General features: G+C 39.4%; 1 protein-coding gene across 1 annotated transcript in view; it reads left to right on the forward strand.

Annotated features, from left to right (window-relative positions):
- Nucleotides 1–9,996: 9,996 nt before the first annotated feature.
- Nucleotides 9,997–20,790, forward strand: part of SPARCL1 (SPARC like 1) — a 60,489-nt gene continuing 49,695 nt past the window's right edge. The window contains exon 1 of the mRNA XM_017545125.1: nt 9,997–10,844. The gene's annotated coding sequence lies outside the window, so the exon portion shown is untranslated. The remainder of the gene's footprint in view (nt 10,845–20,790) is intronic.

Raw genomic sequence — 20,790 nt, forward strand, 5'->3', positions numbered from 1 at the left:
AAAAAAAAAAAAAAAAAGAAAAGAAAGAAAGAAAAAAGATCCCTGCTTGAAAATATTACCTAGTAGAGGATAGGGGACCTCAATACAAACAACTGTATTACTCAATGAAAAGTGAAAAATGCCAGAGAAAAAATTAAATGAAGATGCTGTTCCCTTATGACACAGGACAGAGCCAGAGATGGGAAGTGAAAGGCGAAGAGTGAGGAGTCACTCCTTCCGAGCCATCTCATTCTAGCACACTTACTCTGAGCACAGTGTTCCAAGCACTTTATCAAAAATAATATGTTATTGAAGTTCAGAGAAAGAATAACCTCTTAACAGACATAGCAAGGAAGGCTTCTTGGAAAGGAGACATCTAAGCTGGACCTTGAAAGACTGATTTAAACATGAAGGTTTCAGGCAGAGGAACCCACCTTAGTCAAAGGACTGAGGCAGAAAATTACAAAGCAAGGAAAGGAGAAAAAGTTGATGTTCACATAAGTGAAGGGAAGATATTACATAAAGTGGCAGATGGCTTTAAATGCCTGGCTCACGAGTTTAGAATTGACTTGGTAGGCAGTGGGAAGCTATTGAAAGCTTTCAAGCAGGAGAGGAACATGATGTGAGTTACACTTTGAGAGGGTGAAATTGTTTAAAATAGTGTTTAAGATATACTTTGAGAGGGTGAAATTGTTTAAAATAGTGTTTGGAACAAGAAGGAAGTATCCGGGACTATACTCAAAATGTAGCGTTCAGGGGCCCAACCCAGCTCACAGATCTGTTTTATTTGGCACAGAGACTGTTGGTCAGTACTTAATAATACCATGAAATATTAGATTTCTGGCTTTGCTCTAAAACAGTAAAATGATCAGACAATGTTGGGCTGTCATTTCCCTGTGATAGTAAAGCTGCAAGAATTGAGTAGCGGCTGCCACCTTCAGATGGATGACATATTTTCCATTCCCAAGTCCCATGTACCCTCTCTTGTCTTCCTAACACCAAGGTCATGTGCCAGCTGCCAGTCAGCCCTGCCTGTGTGGGGAGGGTGTTGTGTTCTTACTTCTGGTCGCCTTCATTAATTTCTGTGGCCTCCCTGGCCCTTGAGGGCAATTGCATTTGTGAATTTGAGGCCAGAGGTAGGGAAAACAGTCAGATATGAAGTGACTGGGGCTTTCATCAGGAATGTGACCATAGGAATGAAAAAGGGCATGTGCAGGAGATATTTTTCCTGTGTTTTTTCAGATCTCAACCAATTTTAGCACACAAAATGAGAAGCAGTAACAAGATGGACAGAAAGGTTATAATTATAAAAATTTGACTTCGTTTCCTCAGAAAAGCAACTGTAATGTTTTCAAAAAATTTTTCTGTGTTCTTTTATAAAGATGTGTAGAGTAATGAATGCTGTTATAAATATTATATCAAGTTCTTATAAAATCATTCATGACTCAGTTTCTCCAGCTATAAATTGTAATTGCCAATGGATTACCCCACAATAAATTGTGTTTTTTTCAGGCATGAGATATGTTTCAGTCAGTTGGTGAGGATCATTAGTAAAAGAGCAAAGTTGGTTCAGGGGTAGCTAGAATTTTATTCTTTTATATATCAAACACAGATATAGGGTGGGGCATGGTGGCATACGTCTATAATCCCAGCACTTTGGGAGGCCGAGAAAGGCAGATTATGAGGTCAGGAGTTCGAGACCAGCCTGACCAACATGGCGAAACCCTGTCCCTCTAAAAATACAACAATTAGCCAGGCATGGTGGTGCACACCTGTAATCCCCACTACTCAGGAGGCTGAGGCAGGAGTATCGTCTGAACCCATGAGGCAGAGGTTGCAGTGAGCTGAGATTGCAGCACTGCACTCCAGCCTGGATGACAGAGTGAGACTCTGTATCAAAAAAAAAAGAAAAAGAAAAAACCACAAACACACAGATATAGATAATAGTACATAAATAGATACACAGTGTATCCGCAGTATTAAAATTTCATGGTGAGAGGAGACATTTAGGAAAAAAATGTTCAAAAAGCTCCTTGGGGGAGTGATAATGAAAAGAAATTTTTGAGAAATACCAAGCTAGCGAGGACAGGCATTGTGCAAATCATTCATTTTTCTCTCATTTCAAGTTGCCAGCCAGTTAATGCCAATGTAGACTCTAAACAGTCCGAATTTGGCTCTCCTAACATTTGCTAGAGACCAAGCCTCAGCTGCACCCCTGATGTTGTAAAATCAGACTGTGCAAAATCTAAGAAACCTATTGCTCTGTCACAAGGAAAATATCAATGAAAATACAAATATCATTGCTCAAAACCAAGAAGAAAATACAACCACTGGAACAAATTTCCAGAATAGGTTTGCATCATTACACAAGCAGTACTTCTTAGTCTAAAACATTTTGCTCTGGGAACTAAACACTATAGCCAAGAAAACAGCAGACATTTGGAGAAGGCAGTATTTGGCTAATAACAGCAAAGTGACCTCACCCATGAGAATGTCCAAGTACAAACTTCTGTCTTGGTGAATAAGACACATCCTGCAAGTCAAATGCACAGAAATATAAAGTCCAGCTGCACCTCACTTGGACAAGAGATCTGTACACCAGGCGATTTGATAAACTGGGATCTGTGTCTAGTCCAAGGTGAGGTGAGAATGAAAGACTAGCTACATAGCTCACATTGCTATTGCCCAGCCAACCCAAATTCCCCCAAACTCAATGAGGGTTCTCATTGAGAACCCTGTCTTTTCTCAATGAGAAAAGACAACAGCATACTACTCAAGGGACTTATGTTAGCAGCTGTTGGGTTGGCAGAACTTGACTAAAAGGATATATTTCACCCCTCTGCCTAAAAATCATCATTCTTCACAGAGAGTATTAGCAGTTCATGTGAAAAGAGGAGGCGTTCTGTATCCTATTACAGAGGTTCCATGACACAATCTTCAACAATAGTCAGACTTCTTATTGGCTTTCATCATCAACCTCATTATTATCATATATTGAACCTTCGTCATGAATTGGGCAAAGCACTATGTGAACATCATCTCTTTTCCTCACAGCTACCTGTTTAGACAGGTTTTATTGTCATCCACATTGGACACATGAGGACAATGAGATGCAGAGAGAGGTTACATAACTTGCCCAACGTCACACAGCTAGGAAGCATCAGAGCTGGAACTTGAATTCAGGTCTGTCTGACTCATCAATTTTCTACTATACTTCCTCCAGCAAGGGCAGGGATTTTGATCACATTATTTTTCCTCACAGGGCTTGACTTGTGTAATTTAGTTTGAGGAATAGAATTTATTTCTGGTGGTATTCAATGGCATAAGTGACTAGCAAAACCCCCCAGGTCTTTTTTATGTCCTCTGACAGTCTAGCATCTGATAGGGAGGTAGCATGAAGGATTAAAGGGTTAAGAAAACAACAGGCAGTGAACTTCGACTCCAAATGTTCTTCAATTTAGAATGTACCAATTCTGAATCAAAGCACTGGATATATGTAACTCTTTGTACTGGAACTCAGATGCACATGTCTAGCACTCTAGCAATAAATCTAACAGTTCATGTTCACAGCAAATACCATCAGGCTAGATTCTTTTGGATTTTCCCCTACAGCCTTTTGGAGATAGTATGGCCCTGCTTCCTTGATTTTAGAGTTTTGGCCTCCAAAACCTTGAGAAAATAAAGTTCTATTGTCTTCTTAAGCCAAACAGTTTATGGTAAGTTGTGATGGCAGCCCTTGGAAACTAATACAGATTTTGGTACAGAGAGTGGGGTACCACTATAACAAACTCCTAAAAATGTTGAAGTGGATTTGGAATTGGATAATGGTGAGAGTGGGAAGAATTTTTTAAGAAGTTTTTTTTTCTTTTCTTTTCTTTTTTTGTTGCCAGGCTGGAGTACAGTGGTGTAATCTTGGCTCACTGCAACCTCTGCCTCCCAGGTTCAAGTGATTCTCCTGCCTCAGCCTCCCGAGTAGCTGGGACTGAGGCACCCACTACCACACCCAACTAATTTTTGTATTTTTTAGTAGAGATGGGGTTTCACCATGTTGCCCAGGATGGTCTCGATCCCTTGACCTCGTGATCCATCTGCCTTAGCCTTCCAAACTACTGGGATTACAGGCGTGAGCCACCACACCCGGCCTTCTTTTTTTTGAGACAGAGTCTGGCTCTGTCGCCCAGGCTGGAGTTCAGTGGTGCAATCTTGGCTCACTGTAACCTCTGCCTCTCAGGTTCAAGCAATTCTCATGCCTCAGCCTCCCAAGTAGCTGGGATTACAGGCGCACGCCACTGTGCCAGGCTAATTTTCACATTTTTAACAAAGACAGGGTTTCACCATGTTGGCCAGGCTGGTCTCGAACTTCTGACCTCAAATGATCCACTTGCCTCAGCCTCCCATAGTACCGGGATTACAGGCGTGAGCCACTACTCTCAGCCTAGATAATATGGTGTTAAAAAACCTAGATTGCCTTGAAAAGATTGTTGGTGGAAATGTGGATGTTAGAGGAAATTCCAGTTAGGGCTCAGAAAGAAGTAAGGGGAACTGTAGATAAATCATCTATCATGTAAGGTAACACGTATATTATCACAAACAGAATGTTAGTAGAAATACAAATGTTAAAGGTGCTTCTGGTGAGGACTCAGAGGAAACAATGAACATGTTATTGGACACTGAAGGGCAGGCAATTCTTGTTATAAAATAGCAGGAACTTGACTGAATTATGTTCTACTGTTGGGTGGAAAGCAGAACTCCTAAGTGATGAACTTGGATATTAAACTGATGAGATTTCCAAACACAATGTGGAAAATGTGGCCTGGTTTTTCCTTGCTATTTATAATAGAAAATGATAGGAAAGAGATAATTGGAGGAAGAAACTATTAAGCAAAAAGGAACTTAGAAATTCTCAGCCTATCCAGAATGCAAATGGCAAGAAAGCATGCTCTGGGGAGAACACCAAGAGTTTGGCTCAACAGTCTTTTGTTACAGAGATTAGGTATGTGAGTGTGACCCCTGGATCCAATCAACCTTCTCAGCAGGAGCCAGCAATACAGGTGGGTTTATCTAGGAAAAATCTGTACAGGACCTTCTTTTCTGATGCCTTGGACTCCCATGAATTGCATAGGAAACCAATAATGTTTTCAAGAATGTTACATCAGCAGAAATACTAGGACCTTCTCATCTGATGTCTCAGACCCCCATGAATTGCATAGGAAACCAATAATGTTTTCAAGAATGTTAATCTAGGTTGTAAGGAACAGAGGCAGGCCAAAATGAAGGCTGTAGGACTTTCAAAAGTCTGTGTGACTATGAACATGTGTTATTCATCAAGGAAAAGAAAAAAACAATTCCTGCTGGGCACAGTGGCTCACATGTGTAATCCCAGCACTTTTGGAGGCCAAGGCAGGCAGATTGCTTGAGCCCAGGAGTTCAAGACCAGCCTGGGCAACATGGTGAAACCCCATTTCTGCTAAAAACACAACAATTAGCCAGGTGCCATGGGGCACACCTGTAATCCCAGCTACCCAAGAGGCTGAGGTGGGAGGATGACTTGAGCCTGAAAGGTAGAGGTAGCAATAAGCCAAGATCACACACGGCACTCCAGCTTGGGTGACAAATAAATAAATGTGTCAATTGAGGAAAATGATGAGACAAGTCTTAATAATTTTAGGAGACTTATTTACCAAAGTTAAGAATGTGCCCAGGAGACAGGGCCTTTCTCCAAAGATGATTTTGAGAGCTCCAAATTTAAAGGGGAAAGGGTGAGCTATCAAGAAGCACACAGTTTTCATGTAAGATGGGCTAAGGGAAAATAATCAGTTATGCCTTTGCCTGGCTCCGTGAATCTACATTTTTTTTACATAAGATTAAACAAAAGGGGCAGAGGAAAAATGTGAAGAATCTGCATTTTGCCAGGCACAGTGGCTCATGCCTGTAATCCTAGCACCTTGGGAGGCCGAGGCGGGTGGATTGACTGAGCTCAGGAGTTCGAGACCAACCTGGGCAACACAGTGAAACCCCATCTCTACTAAAATACAAACAATTAGCCAGGCATGGCCACATGCACCTGTAGTCCCAGCTATTTGGGAGGCTGAGGCAAGAGAATCGCTTGAACCCAGGAGGCAGAGGTTGCAGTGAGCCAAAATCACGCCACTGCACTCCAGCCTGGGAGACAGAGCAAGACTCCATTTCAAAAAAAAAAAAAAAAATCTGCATTTTACATCAGATAACACAGACAAAATGGAGTAGGGGAACAATCAGATATGCATTTGTGTCTGGTGGGCTAGGAGTGACTGCACCTGTAAAGATAAGCTATCGATTTGCATTGCTATGATAAAGCTATAACAGCTCACTAGGAATTTCCTTGTGGGCAAAATATGGGAGAGGCATGTAGCTTTTCATCTTGTAGCCATCTTATTTAGGAACCAAAACAGGGAGGCAGGTTTGTGTGACCCAGTTCCCAGCTTGACTTTTCCCTTTGGCTAAATGAGTTTGGGGGTCCCAAAATTTAATTTCCTTTCACACATGAATAAATGACTCCTGTGATAGGCTGAACTGTGTCTCCTCAAAATTCATATGTATTTAATTTTGTTAAATATATAATGCATAACATAATTTTGTGAAATATAATGTTTAATGTGTAAATATGTGTAATGTATAATATAATGGCCACATTATATTTAACAAAATATTGTGCACATTTTGCTACTGTCTTACTTGTCAATTGCACTCTTTGTATCAAGCCTCTGCCTAAGACCAAATAGAGGGTATGACTAAACTCATAGAAAGGCTGGCCTGGGAGAGAATGGCTAGAATAAACTCCTTCAAGAGCCCATAGTCAGAAAATGACCCACTGGGTCAGAGCTGAGAGATGTGAAATGGTTCAGTGCCAAGATATGATGGTAGTGTGGGGGATGAGGAAATTCCACAGGCAGAGATCATTAACTCAGCTGGAATTGAGACCTGAAAATGGGTCCCAGAAGCAAGACCCACAGAGAACTAAATATCAAGGTCTTAAAAACATAATGGGGAAAATATTTTAAATGTAATGTGGTTTTATGGGTTGAATTACATCCCCCAAAATTCATAAATTGAAACTGTAACCCCCAATGTCACTATATATAGAGATAGAGCCTTTAAAGAGGTAAATTAAGGTTAAGTGAGGACATAAAAGTGAGGCTCTAATCCAACAGCACTGGCATCCTTATAAAAAGTGACAGACACCAGAAGCATACATGCCGAGAGGAAGGACCGTGTGAGGACACAGCAAGAAAGTGACCATCCACAAGCCAAGGAGAGAGGCCACAGGGAAACCAACGCTGCTGGCACCTTGATCTTGGACTTCCAGTCTCCAGAACTGTGAGAAAATTAATTTCTGTTGTTTAAGCCACCCAGTCTGTGGTATTTTGTTATGCCAGCCCTAGCAAACTAATACACTGAGTAAGCAAGGAAGAGGGTCCTACAGGCCAGGTCCCGGCCAAAACCAGTACAGACACTGTTTTCACTGCAGTTTTCACTCACCCATATTTACCTCCTTCCTGGGGATCTCCACTATTCCAAGGGAATCATGTGACCTTCTGACAGTGACTGTACGTCTTGGCTCTTGGGCTCCTAATAGGCAGGACCTACATTTTTTTCATATCACCCAGAGGCTTCTGCTATATGTAACAAAGAGGTTCAGTATATGATTGAGAATTGATTAATGTGTTCTGTGCTCCTTCTCCTGAATTAGGGGTTCTTAACTTAATAGAACCCCTGAGAGGATATTGGGGGGCGGGTTTCATAGATGGGTTAAATTTAGGAGCTTGCCCACAGCTTTCATCAGATTCTCAAAGGGAATCTTAACACTAAAATGTTAATAAAAAAAAAAAAAAAACTCCAACTTAGATATTGACATCTGTCAAATCCTCTGACCAACACTGATGTTACGTCACTTCATGTACAGTAACATAATGAGCTCTTTGTCAAAGTTTTCCCAACCCATTTGGACGTCACATATGTTTTCTAAATCTGATATACAGGTCCATCTGCTAGGTGAGTGTTACTGTAGGTTTTTTGTACTCAGCTTTCTGAACTGTGAACTATTTTAGAAGAGACAGCTTCAGAAACAATAAGAGCTTGAATATCTGCCAACAAACATTTCCAAATAAAGCTATACTCAAAAGACACTGTGAATTCAAATGCCTTTTTCGATATTATTTTTCTCTCGTCTTGTCATAAGAAATACACTGTCTTTTTAATCATGTTATAAATTAGTAAGCCTTCCTATAAAACTGAGAGTCAAAATTCTCAAGCTTTGCCACCTACAAATGAACTCTCTAGATACATATTTACATTTAAGAAGTGAATCCAGTTTGGGATTTTAAGTAATTATTTTTTAGGTTAACACAGAGTTGTATAAGAAATTTTATTTTGGTCATTTCACAGAAGCATAAAATAGCAATTTTAGTAGAAAAAAATTTTAGTCAGGTAAATCTTTTTTTCCAGAGCCCTCTAACGGAATCTTTTTTACATTCTCATTAAATTGATGTAATCACCTGAAATCAATCTTACAAACCCATCTAAAATAAATAGGGAATGCTAGTTAGAATAAGAAGTTAATATTTTGGGTCCCCAAGAAAATTTTCCTAAGCCAACTAGGGACAAATTTTCAGAAATGCTTTTCTTACACACTCTGCAATAGTCCCACTGCTCCTGCACCCCTCGGGAGACTTGGAGAAATGGTCTGTGTCTTCCTTACATACTTCTCAGAGCAGATGTGCACAGATGCAGGGAGCAGCATGGCCAAACACTGCCCACCCCTTTATCCTTCCTCCAAGGAGACTGCTCAGCCCCTAGACCTTGGCTAAGGAAAAATATCCCATTGTCTGAGGCAAAAGGACGTCAAGTCCTTTCATCCTGTCCTGGGAAAGGCAGTTTGGAACAAATTATCCTGATTCTAAAGATGTGAGATTGTTCCCAGCTGCACCATGACTTGTTTTTGGCTTCTAGGCAAAGTGCCCAGTATCCTCTGTTCCCAAATTTCCCCAAATGCAAAATAGAGATAATTCTTGTTACCTTTTTCTTGCAGTGTTCTGAAAATAAGTAGGGCAAATAATTCTAAAGTGTTTTAAGAGATTTGGCAGAGGACATATTTGTCTAGCACTGTAGGTGGGGTTTTTTGTTTATTTTGGTTTTATTTTGTTTTTATCAGTGTTATTGCTTTTGGCCAGACTTTGGCAGGCATTTAGAAAATCTAAATTAAATTACAATTATTCATCTGATGTTAATGGAACATTTACAGTATATACAAAGCACTGTGCTAGGCACCTGGAGAATGCAGAAAGGGCACATCCCCTTCCTCCAAGGAGTTTACAGCTTGCTCAGAAGCAGGTATGATAAATATACATCTATATCATATAACAGAGGTATTATAGACAAGTTACGTAAGTGTGGTTATCGAAGCTGATTTGGAATCCCACCCTATAAGTTACAGTTGGAGACCATAGAGAAACCACTCGGCCTTACTAAGCTTTAGTTTCCTCTTATGTAAATTATAATAGCTAACATTTATTGAGTGTCTACTACGTGGTAGGGTGTTCTATGCCGTTTACCTGTATTCACTAATTTAAAACTCAGAACAATTGCCTGAGACAGATATTATCATCATTTCCATATGTGTATCCCTATCTCATAAATAAAAACACTGATGCTTTAGAGAGGTTATATAACTTGTCCCGGGTCATAGTTAGAAAGTGGTGAAGATAGGCTGCAAATCCAAGCTGGCTGGCTTCAAATCCTGCTGATTCGACTGCTGTATGATACTACCCCTCAAATGGGAACACAGTAAAACTTACCATGGATAATGAAGATCAACTGATAATAATGCATAAAAAGCTGTTAGCACAGTGTCTGACACATAATAGATGTGTGAAGTGTAGAAGTAGCGGTAGAAGAGATTGGACACATATACAAATAACCAGAATGCCAGGCCAAAAACGAGTGCGCGCCTCCATTCTTTTTCATGGGAACCCTCCTTCTTAGAGCCCAACTATCATAACCATGAAGTTCAGTGAGGAGTTGTGTTGAGGGGAGAATTGCAACATTTCTGAATCAGCATACAAGTGATCTATAATATAAAGAGCAATTATTTTTATATATGTACATTTCCAAAGCCCATTCACAGAAGGTTAAGGTATCTAAAGTACCTTCCTGTTAAAATTCAGACTGTATTTGTTAGAACAATTTACAATTGAGCAATGCAAAAATGCATCTGCTGCAATTTCTTTTCTCCCCTCCCTCAATCCCTACTCCCCAATTTCCTTTAGGAAAAAACAACAGCATGGAGTTTCTTTTCAAAGTCTTAAAAAAAAAAACCCAAAAAAGGGATGCTGCTTATAAAACCTTTCAGAGTTGTTTGAAAAAGAAAAAAAAATGCATAAAGAGCCAAGTGCTTATATTCTGGCCAAGTTATGAGGCTCTGAGAACAAGAGCTTGAGGGGAAGACTGTTAACCCCATCCACGCCTCCAGAATTAGCTCCTTCCCTTTTGGTTTGCATGCACTGCCTGCAAAGCCCTCACAGTGAGAGGCCAGCCTGCTAGGGAAATCCAGGAATCTGCAACAAAAATGATGACAGTCTGAAATACTCTCTGGTGCCAACCTCTAAATTCTCGTCTGTCACTTCAGACCCCTACTAGTTGACAGAGCAGCAGAATTTCAACTCCAGTAGACTTGAATGTGCCTCTGGGCAAAGAAGCAGAGCTAATGAGGAAAGGGATTTAAAGAGTTTTTCTTGGGTATTTGTCAAACTTTTATTCCCTGTCTGTGTGCAGAGGGGATTCAACTTCAATTTTCTGCAGCGACTCTGGGTCCAGCCCCTTCCTTAAAGGTAAGTTTTAATAAATTTACTGCATTATCTAATAGCATTTGTTAAGCTGATTTGCGTGATCTGATAAAGCAGTCAAATATTTTTGCCTAAATAATATAAAGCCATTTATTTACAAAAAAAAATTTTGTGTGATTTACTGAAAAGATACTTAATGGAGAACTTAAGCATTTGTATTCATGTTTTCATGCTTCCTGCAAAATTAAATAGCAAGTACTAATAAATGATGATGATTTTAGTGAAGACCAAAAATAGAAGCGTGGAGCTGCGGATGGCCTCAGTAACGTTCAGATCTTAGTGAAGCCTGAATCCTGAAATGTGTTTTGTAGAAGTACTTTATTACATATATGAAATAAACTCAAAGGAGGCAGTTTAAAAAAAAAATTTCGAATCAAATAATTTGCATGTTTTCCATATTTAAATTATCTAAATTTATTCAATCTCCCATACTTAACAGCAATGCAGAAACAGAACTTTTTGCTTTTCCAAAAGGTAGGAAAATTCCCCTTATTATACTATATTCTTGTTTGATAATTTTTAAGTAATTGTGATTATTTTCCCTTTCTTGATTCCCTTTTACAGCTTTATAACTAGTTGCTTTTTGCCTCCTACTATCATTTGTTAAGATGCTCACACATAGACATAAAATTTCCCTAATTCTTGTTGAGTCTTATTTACAAAAGCAAAAAAAGGGAGCAGAGAATTAAAGAGCTAAAGAGATTATGATAACTCATATTGTAAGGTACTATCATTTCTGGCTCTCTTTTCTAAAATAAAACAATACCTTCCCAGGTATTAAAGGTCACTCTGCAGGAAAAAAAAAAAAAAAAAAAAAAAAAAAAAAAAAAAAAAGAAAGAAAGAAAAAAAAAAAAAAACTTGCTTTCAACTGCAGATCAATGCTGTTGAAACAGTACACCAAGAGGTACGGCAGAAAAAGTATCTCTTTTGCACTGCCTTCAGTCTGCAAAGAGGTTAAATATGTCACCTTGGCATTGTGTCTGAGCTCTCCTCTGGCCCAGGGCCTAAGCACATTGAATAGAAATGTTCACTCAGTACAAGTCAGCAGAAATCTTTTTTTAAATTCTCCCTTTCTCACAGATACTAGTTTTTTTCAGTTCACAGCTTATTCAGTTAAACCTGATAGTCAACTATGATTTTTTTTCTTAAAAACACCCTCTTTGGAAAGATTTAAGTTCATATTTCTGTTCATTTAATAAGATCTAGCAAAGCAGAGCAGTTTATATCATCTACTTATCGTCCAATCAACTAGTTCCACTTTCCACATTTTGGAGAAGAATATGTACATGTTATTTATGAACCTTTTCTTTTTCTTTCAGAAAATTTTCACACAGCCATTGAGCAATTAGAGTAATGGCATTTCCTTCCCAGGTCTTTTGAGATTTAATCCCCGATAGCTTCTCATGGCACAGATTCACATATCAACTAAGTAAAAATAATAGTGATGACAGAAATGAAATGAGTACTGATGTATCTGGACAACTTCAAAACATTATTTATTTCATTTCCTCTCGACTGTTATTTTTACTCAGTTGACTTAAAAATTGCATTTTACATAAGTTTAGCACCATGCCCAAAACACTCTGGGAACATTTTTCCACCAAGGAGAATATAAATAACTTGTTAGAAGACTTGAAGTACATGTAGCCCTCACTTATTCCTCTAGAATGATCTGGAGAAGGAGATCCCCATAATTCCAGCGACATTTCCCAGTAGGCCTGGCTTCCTGAGTTGCTTAACCGGGTCAGGGTCCATCTCTCACAGAGCCCACAAGGCATCTTCTGCCAAAGGCTGAGTTAGCGGTGGTAGTACTACCTAGGGCTAGCCTCACTGTGTCTTAGTCATCAAAAGATGGATAGAACTTTGAAAAACTGAGTACACGGTCTTGACTGATTGTTCCAAAGTTGGGGAGGCAATCTAATAAAGTGAATAAAACCATGAGCTGTAGTTTATATCTGACCATATGGACCTGGTTTATATAAGAGCATTTTTTATATCCAAGCTTTACCCCTAAATAGCTTTGTGACTTTAGGCAAACAACTTAATCTCTTTGTGCCTCAGTCTCTTCATTCATGGAAATGGGATTATAAAGTTAGTAGCTACCTCAGAGATTTGTTTTAAGAATTAAGTGAAGAAAAGACCCATGTTTGGTACATTAAAGCGATCAATCAATTGTAGGTAATATGAAAGTACTGGACTAACTATACGTCCCTATTGAAACTCCACAGAAAGGGAACTGACTCTAGATCTTTGCTCAGGGTTTCTTCCTTGTACTTATACATTTTGCTCTATAATAAGACATCAATACCTGGTCTATGTCTCTGAGTCAGCACAGCAGAGTGGGCAGAGCATGGGCTTCAGAGTCTAATGCATCTGGGCTAGAATCCTGACTCTGCCTCTTACAAGCAGTGCAAGCTTTGGCAGTTACTTCACATCTCCAGGACTCAGTTTACCCATCTGTTTAGCAAAATGGTGATAATAATACACACAAATAAGGTTGGTGTGGGAATCAAATGTGATGTTTATCATATGCCAAGTATAGCACTTGGCAGAGTACTAAACACACAGGAAAGTTGACTGGTTGCTTATAAGGAATCTCCTACATCAGTGATGCATCTGTTACATACTTGCAATGATTTCTCTGGAAGTAACAATGGAGATCGAGAAGGAAATATCCTTGAATTGCCTCTTTAATCCATAGAAATGTAAATCTGACACTGCTTTTTTCCCCTGGTGGAGGGGCCTCAACACGAGGTAGTTATTACTGTGAGTCTTCACTGCTGCATCAGTGAGTAGCTTCTTAATGGTCAAGTCAAAGAAACCAAAGAAAGTGTTCCGAGTCAGTTTGCCATTACACAGAGTGAAAAGACATGCTGCTTTACAGTCAATTCTGTTTTACTGGCCTACTTCGACAAGAGAGGAGGCCCCCAACATTTTTTCTTTCTTATATCTTCTAAAGGCAAGAATAGGGCTTTTGACTTGCTCCAGGGGATATTTTTTCCTCTCTAACAGAAATTCAAACGAAAGTCTTTTTTTTTTTTTGTCTTTGTTTTGTGTTTTTGTAAACCTCTCCCCTATGTTTCTAGCATTGAAATGTCAGCTGCTTTTTCTGGCTGCCTGTAGCGGGAGCAGGCTGTCGTCATAGCAATGAAAGGGTGTAGAGAGACTCCTGCTTCATGACCCGCTCTGAGAAATAACTCTTAGTCTGCTTTAAAATCCTTCTTTAGAAATGAAGTCTCTAGTCCTGGCTTGTTTCCTTCCTATTACACAACCAACTTACGTACACCCATTGCAGTAGCTAAACGTTTCCTTTAAAGGTTTAGTGAATAGGTATTTTTAAAATGAACAAGAAGGTGCCTAGATTCCTGTGGCATACAGGGGAAAAACAACTGGGAAGGCAAAGGAAGAGAAATAAAAATGGCCTCACTTGGTACACATACTGCAGCACACCCTGCAATAAATCCATTTTTCAAGTTCCCACTGCTTCCTCCCATATTCACAATGTGCTATAGTGTAGTGGTTATGGAGCGGAATTCTGGGGCAGACTGCCTGGACTTGAATCCTGGCACTCATACTTTCCAGTTGTTTTAATCTAATCCATTCTGTGCCTCTGTCTTCTCATCTGTGAAATAGATATAATAACAGTCATAAATTGTCATGGGAATTGAATGAGATTGAGCATGTTAGGCATTTATTACAGTATCTAACCCATGGTAAAGGTTGGCTGCTAAGCTCAGGAACCTCAGTTTCCCCCACTTTTGAAATGTGGAAAAATGCTAATTCATAAGATCATTGTATGATTTTTTTTTTTTGAGACAGTCTTGCTCTGTTGCCCAGGCTGGAGTGCAGTGACATGATCTCAGCTCGCTGCAACCTCCACCTCCCAGCTTCAAGTGATTCTTGTGCCTCAGCCTTCTCAGTAGCTGGGACTACAGGCATGTGCTACCATGCCAGGCTGATTTTTGTAATTTTAATAGAGATGGGGATTTGTTGTGTTGGCCAGGCTGGTCTCACACTCTGGGCCTCAAATGATCTGCCTGCCTCAGCCTCCCAAAGTGCTGGGATTACAGATGTGAGCTGCCACACCCAGACAATCACTGTATGATTAACTAAAATAATAAATGTACATACTTAATAAGTAGTAGTTATTACAATTCTTTTCATGATTTTGTTACTGAAACACCAAGGTTCCAGTCTAGATCCTGCTGTTCGTTTCACAGACAGCCAATCACTGAGACAACAAGTATTGCCAATGAAGAAGGCTTTAATCAGGTGCTGCCGATGAAGAAATAGGAGCACAGTCTCAATCCATCTCCCTGACTGACTAAAACTAGGGGTTTATATAGCAGGGGAGAAATGTAACAATGTGTAAGGAAACAAGAGCTAGGGACGGGTAAGGAATCAATCATGGTGAGTAAGGGGTGAGGAACCAGCTACAGTGATCTGTTGAGTTTCAGTTCTTTGATACTTTTTCAGAAGACTGAAGGTCCTGTCCTGAGGAAGGAACTCAAATAAAACAAATCTAAGTTTCATGCTTTAAGACCAAAAGGGTCAATTTTTATGTTTTTCAAAAAGATAAGTCTGTGGAACTATTGGGTCAGTTTCAGTTTGATCTAACTCTGATAGGAATAGCCTTTTTGAACTTGGAATCTCCCAATGAGTTAAATATAATGAATAAAGGCCTCAGAATTACCATTGAATAAATATGAACCATTTAATTTCTAAAGGGGAAAAATTGTGACTTTTTATATTTTTAAAGACTCATCTCATCTTGATTAACATTAGGGTAAAAAGTATTAAAATGTCTTATCTTTCATTAACTTTTTATTAAAGTTTCTATTTCAGTTCCTCCAGTATTTTCTAGGTCACACAATTATAAGAATAAGTCAACATTTTTATCTTACATCTCAAACAACTAATGCATTCAGTGTTCTATCCCCATGTAAAATGCCAGAGACGAAGCAGGGAGCAAAACCAGAGAGGGGCTGAACTCTTGTGGGGCTTGCCATGGAGTTAGGAAAATGGTCATTAATGAAACCATCACATTAATAAAAACTGCATAGGCCAAAACATAAAGTGCCCCCCAATACAACACCATCTTCATCTTTCTAGTAAGAAGATCCTCAACCAAAGTGTTTGGCCAAACATAATGTACAAATGGGTAATATATTGTAATGTACACTTGGGATATTTAATCTATTGTTCACATACATATTTAAAATGTTATTTTAATTTAACTATTTTATACTTATTAACATGACTTTTTCTTTTCTCACATTTCATGAAACAATTTTATTGAAACTCTTCATACACATCTTTAACACCAGCATGTGTGTTCACTGGACCCACTCTGTAATTATCTAATGCAAAGCACATCATCAATTCTTCTGCAAGTTGCTAAACCTCTGCTGATGCTGCAAATTTAATTCCCAGGCATAAGTCCTCATTCGTGATCATGTTCTCCACACTTTCATTACTTACTAGATTGATTTTTACAGTGCTCTTTAAAGGGCTTATTTAAAACCACTTGAAACTGTAAGTGTGGCTTTCTAAAATTGTGATTCCAACACTTGCAATAATGAAGTCATACCTCAGAAATAATGACTAAACCTGCTTTAAATATCTTTATATATTTTTTCATCCATTTTGTCAAGGTGACCTTCCTAAGAACAAAAATAAGCATCTCTTGAGATCATTTCTAATTGTTTTCTTGAATAGTACTTTGCTGCTCAAAATTAAGAAACTGAGACAGTGGCCGTTAATGTGAGAGACTTTGGAAGCACTTGAATATAAGGCAAATCCCTCTTTTTTACAGCAGGACTTGTGGGAGTGAAAAAAACACATTTTATTGGAACCCATACCATATATATAGTGATATGCTGAAATAAGTGTTATAAGGGCAAAGCACCTTTGTTCTAAGAGAGTACATAAGGATCCTGACCTCCACTCAAGGTCAATAATGGCTTTCCCTGATCTGAAGTCTGAATAGATGTTAACTCTGTGTGTGTGTGTGTGTGTGTGTGTGTGTGTGTGTGTGTGTGTGTGTCTGTGTCTGTGTGTTGGGTGATGGTGGCTAGGAGGAGTGGGTCCTGGCAAGAGAATTCTGACAGGGTGAACAACTTGTGCAAAGACCCTGGAACAAGAGGGATCATGACCTATTTGAGGAACTGAGAGGCAGCCAGCTCCTGAGAGCAAGGGCAGAACAGTGAGAGATATAAATCTCCATAATACCCCCTTCACTGAGCACTAAATGTATGTGTCTTCTGCTTGATTCAGGTTTAATGTATATCTTTAATGTCTCAATGTAATTCTGGTGAGTCTCAAAGCCCCAACAGGCATAACCATTCCTATTCATAGCTCTGACCCATATGGTGGTAGATTCAATTAGGAAGGATGATGGGCAGTTAAAGGTCAGAGGCTCAGAAAAGTCTGTATCATTGAGTTTCACTATATCATATACAGTCACGGGGCTGGGACACCTTGATGTCAGATGGTGACTCAGTAGAGAACTCAAAATAGAAGAACGTCTTTTTCATCCTTCAGACAACTCTAAGGCCAAACCATAGAGCTCTCCCAAGAGACTCATGAATACTTTAAAAGCCCTATAAGTGTTAATGTTGAATCTGGTAACAGCACATATATGTTAGCCAAAATATGACTAAGAGATTTGCTCTCTGATTACAAAGCCTTTGTCATGTAAAAACAAGGTGAACAAGACTGTTCTGAGTCTGATTACAAAGTACCTATAATAATTGTTTTGTTTACTACATTTCCCAGAAAGGAAAATTTTCCATAGTTGTAATAGTTACTAAAAATAGCAGCCTACAGGCTTCCTCTGATATAAACAAATTCAACAGAAGATACCTGGCCTCATTTGGATTCATGGATTACATACTCCAGGAAATGATAGGCCAAGAGTAATAAGAAAAAGAAAGTAACCAGCAAACCTCTCCTTTTTCTAATACACATGGTGTCTTTCTTCGTTTATTAAACTTTAGACAAAGAGATAAACAGATCAAGTTGTCATCATCTGGGAGGGTTCAGAAACCAGTGGCACTCTAGGCAACCCAAGGAAAATTCTATTAGACTTGAAGCAATAACAACCAGCACTCAAATTTCCAAGAAGTCACTGATGTGGCCAATATAAAGAGGAATCCTGTTCTGCCTTTCAGAGGCACGGATGGCTGCGTTTACAGTCTGCCTCAGTGTTGAGAGAGCTTATTAATGCTTAAGAGAAAAGGAAAGAGAAGGAAGACAGAAAGCATGGCAAGGCAAGAAGTGCCCAAGGGAGATGGTATGCTAAGTTGATTTGAGTAGCATGGTAATATACAGAACTTCAAAAATAAAATTTATGTTTTAAATTTTAACTGTAAATTAATGTTTAAAAAACTATGGAAACCGAAAGTAAATCAAATACAAATATCTACTTCAACCTAATCTTACTGCAGTTTAAGTTTCGAGGAAATACCATAGAAACTGAAGTGTGCCCAATTACAAAAAAGGATGCAAAATAAACTGTAGTACCCAAAATAAAAACATATTCTGGTTGTTTGTGTAAGTTCGCTACTAAATCTAGATGGAGAATGATGTTTTTGTGTTTTAGATTGTGCCAAACTTTAGACACTCTCCTCTTCTCTAGGAGACACAAATTTCAGGACAAAGAGACAGAGATGATTCAGAAGTTTTCATTCAGAGGAATGTCCTGTGTTTCCTACCAAATGCAATGCCCAAGCGATATTTAGCTATTACACACATAGCCTTTCATCAGAGATGGGGGGTAGCTGACACACGCATGGCCTATTCTGCCCACACCTTTCAGGTCAGTCTCTGAGGGCTTGGCTGCGCTATGTTTCCAGCTAGCAGAAAGGATATTTAGGCCCCTTTTCCTTGCTTTTCCAGGGACAGAGCTTGTAGAGTGCTGAGAAATCCGATTACAACTTGCTTTCATGGTGAAATCCAATTACAACCTCTCCCGTGGTGAAAGCCAATCTTTTTGATACAAAAGGAAACTAAAGGGCTTCAAGCAGGGTATCCGCTTGTGTTCTGCCTTCTCACTTATGCAATTATGCAGAAAGGTTGCAATGACCTTGGCTTGCCTTGCTTAGGAACAAAAGTCATAATCTACTACCCCCTACTCCCACAAAAAGGAAAAACATTTTCATATCCGATTCCAGGAGTTTGGGGCGTTTTCTCAAGGATCCATTAGTTAGGCAAAGCAAATTTTGAGCCAGCACTTGCTCCCTCCACACACACTTTTTTTTGGGCAAGATGACTTTTCTTATTGAACTTGGAATACCACGTTAGACAATAAAAAAAATTAGTGAGTTATTTAGGTCAATATCCTCACATAATCTGCTTCCAACATCTTTTTTTTTTTTTTTTTTTTTTGAGACAGCATCTGGCTCTGTTGCCCAGGCTAGAGTACAGTGGTGCAGTCTCGGCTCACTGTAACCTCCACCTCCCCAGCTCAAGCGATTCTCCTGTCTCAGCCTCCCGAGTAGCTGGGAGACTACAGGTGCCCTTCACCACACCTGGCTAGTTTTTGTATTTTTAGTAGAGATGGGGTTTCACCATGTTGGCCAGGCTAGTCTTGAACTTCTGGCCTCAAGTGATCCACCCAACTCAGCCTCCCAAAGTGCTGGGATTACAGGTGTGGGCCACCGTGCCTGGCCTGTTTCTTACAACTCTGTGGTATGCAATGCTGTGTGTCATCCTTTCAGCCAACCTGCTTGCTTGAGGTTAGTAAGAAACGGCAGTACTGCTTGGAGAGGGGTCATCCTAAATTCCAAAAACCCAGCTGAGATAAACAGATACAGTTCTCAAAACAGTAATTTATGAAAATACATATTTTCTAAGTACTTGACACAAGTCTATAATTGCTGAGCTATTTAATAATAAAATCACTAACCACAGCCAATACAATGAAACCCCAACTCTATTAAAAATACAAAAAAATTAGCCAGGTGTGGTGGCATATGCCTATAATCCCAGCTACTCCGGAGGCTGAGGCAAGAGAATTGCTTGAGCCGGGGAGGCGGACACTGCAGTGAGCCGAGATTGCATCACTGCAGTCCAGCCTGGACGACAGCGAGACTCTGTCTGAAAACAAACCAAACCTGAGTCTTTTGCTCCTTTCTGACCATAATTAGTTCCTAAGAACATGCAGTTGGAAGGTTTCTTCATTCAGGTTGTCCCTCTTCAGCCAAATCTGAGCCTCTTCAGGTCCTTACCCTTGGCATTCTACCTTCCCCTCTTCACCCCTTTCTCTGTGCCAGTTCCCCTCAGCTTTTCAGCCCTTCTTCTTCCAGGCCCTGTAGCCCTGGCTCTAAGCAGTTTCCCCACTAAAATCACTAGTTCTCTGTTGTTAATAAAAACTTTAGACAAATTAAATTTAGCCAAGTTTACAAAAAAAAAAAAAATCACTAACCACATTCTATTCAAATCTCTGTCACTTCTGTATAATCACTGTACTCCACTTAATGTGTATAAAATACTAATTTGCAGTTTATCGAGAAAAAATTAGCAAACTTTCAGAATAATCATGCAGTCAACTAATAGGTTTTTAATTGAAGATGAGTGGAGTGGGGAGTAATGGTTATCTTTTTCAAAAATTAGGATAAACTTTACCTTAGGTTCAAATAAAAGTGCTATGCCTACAGAGTTAATGAACCCACCATTCAAAGTGGCCCTAAGTAGCTCTAAAAGCAAAGCATTTTTACATTATTTGATTCAACTTGAGTTATTGGATTGCCTATATAATATGATAGGGACAAGGCCGGACATGGTGGCTTATGCCTATAATCCCTGCACTTTGGGAGGCTGAGTCGGGTGGATCACTTGAGGTCAGGAGTTCAAGACCAACCTGACCAACATGGTGAAAACCCTTCTCTATTAAAAAATACAAAAACTAGCTGGGCATACTGGCATATG

Source organism: Cebus imitator, unplaced genomic scaffold, assembly GCF_001604975.1.
Source record: "Cebus imitator isolate Cc_AM_T3 unplaced genomic scaffold, Cebus_imitator-1.0 Scaffold177, whole genome shotgun sequence".
In the NCBI taxonomy this organism is placed as follows: Eukaryota; Metazoa; Chordata; class Mammalia; order Primates; family Cebidae; genus Cebus; species Cebus imitator.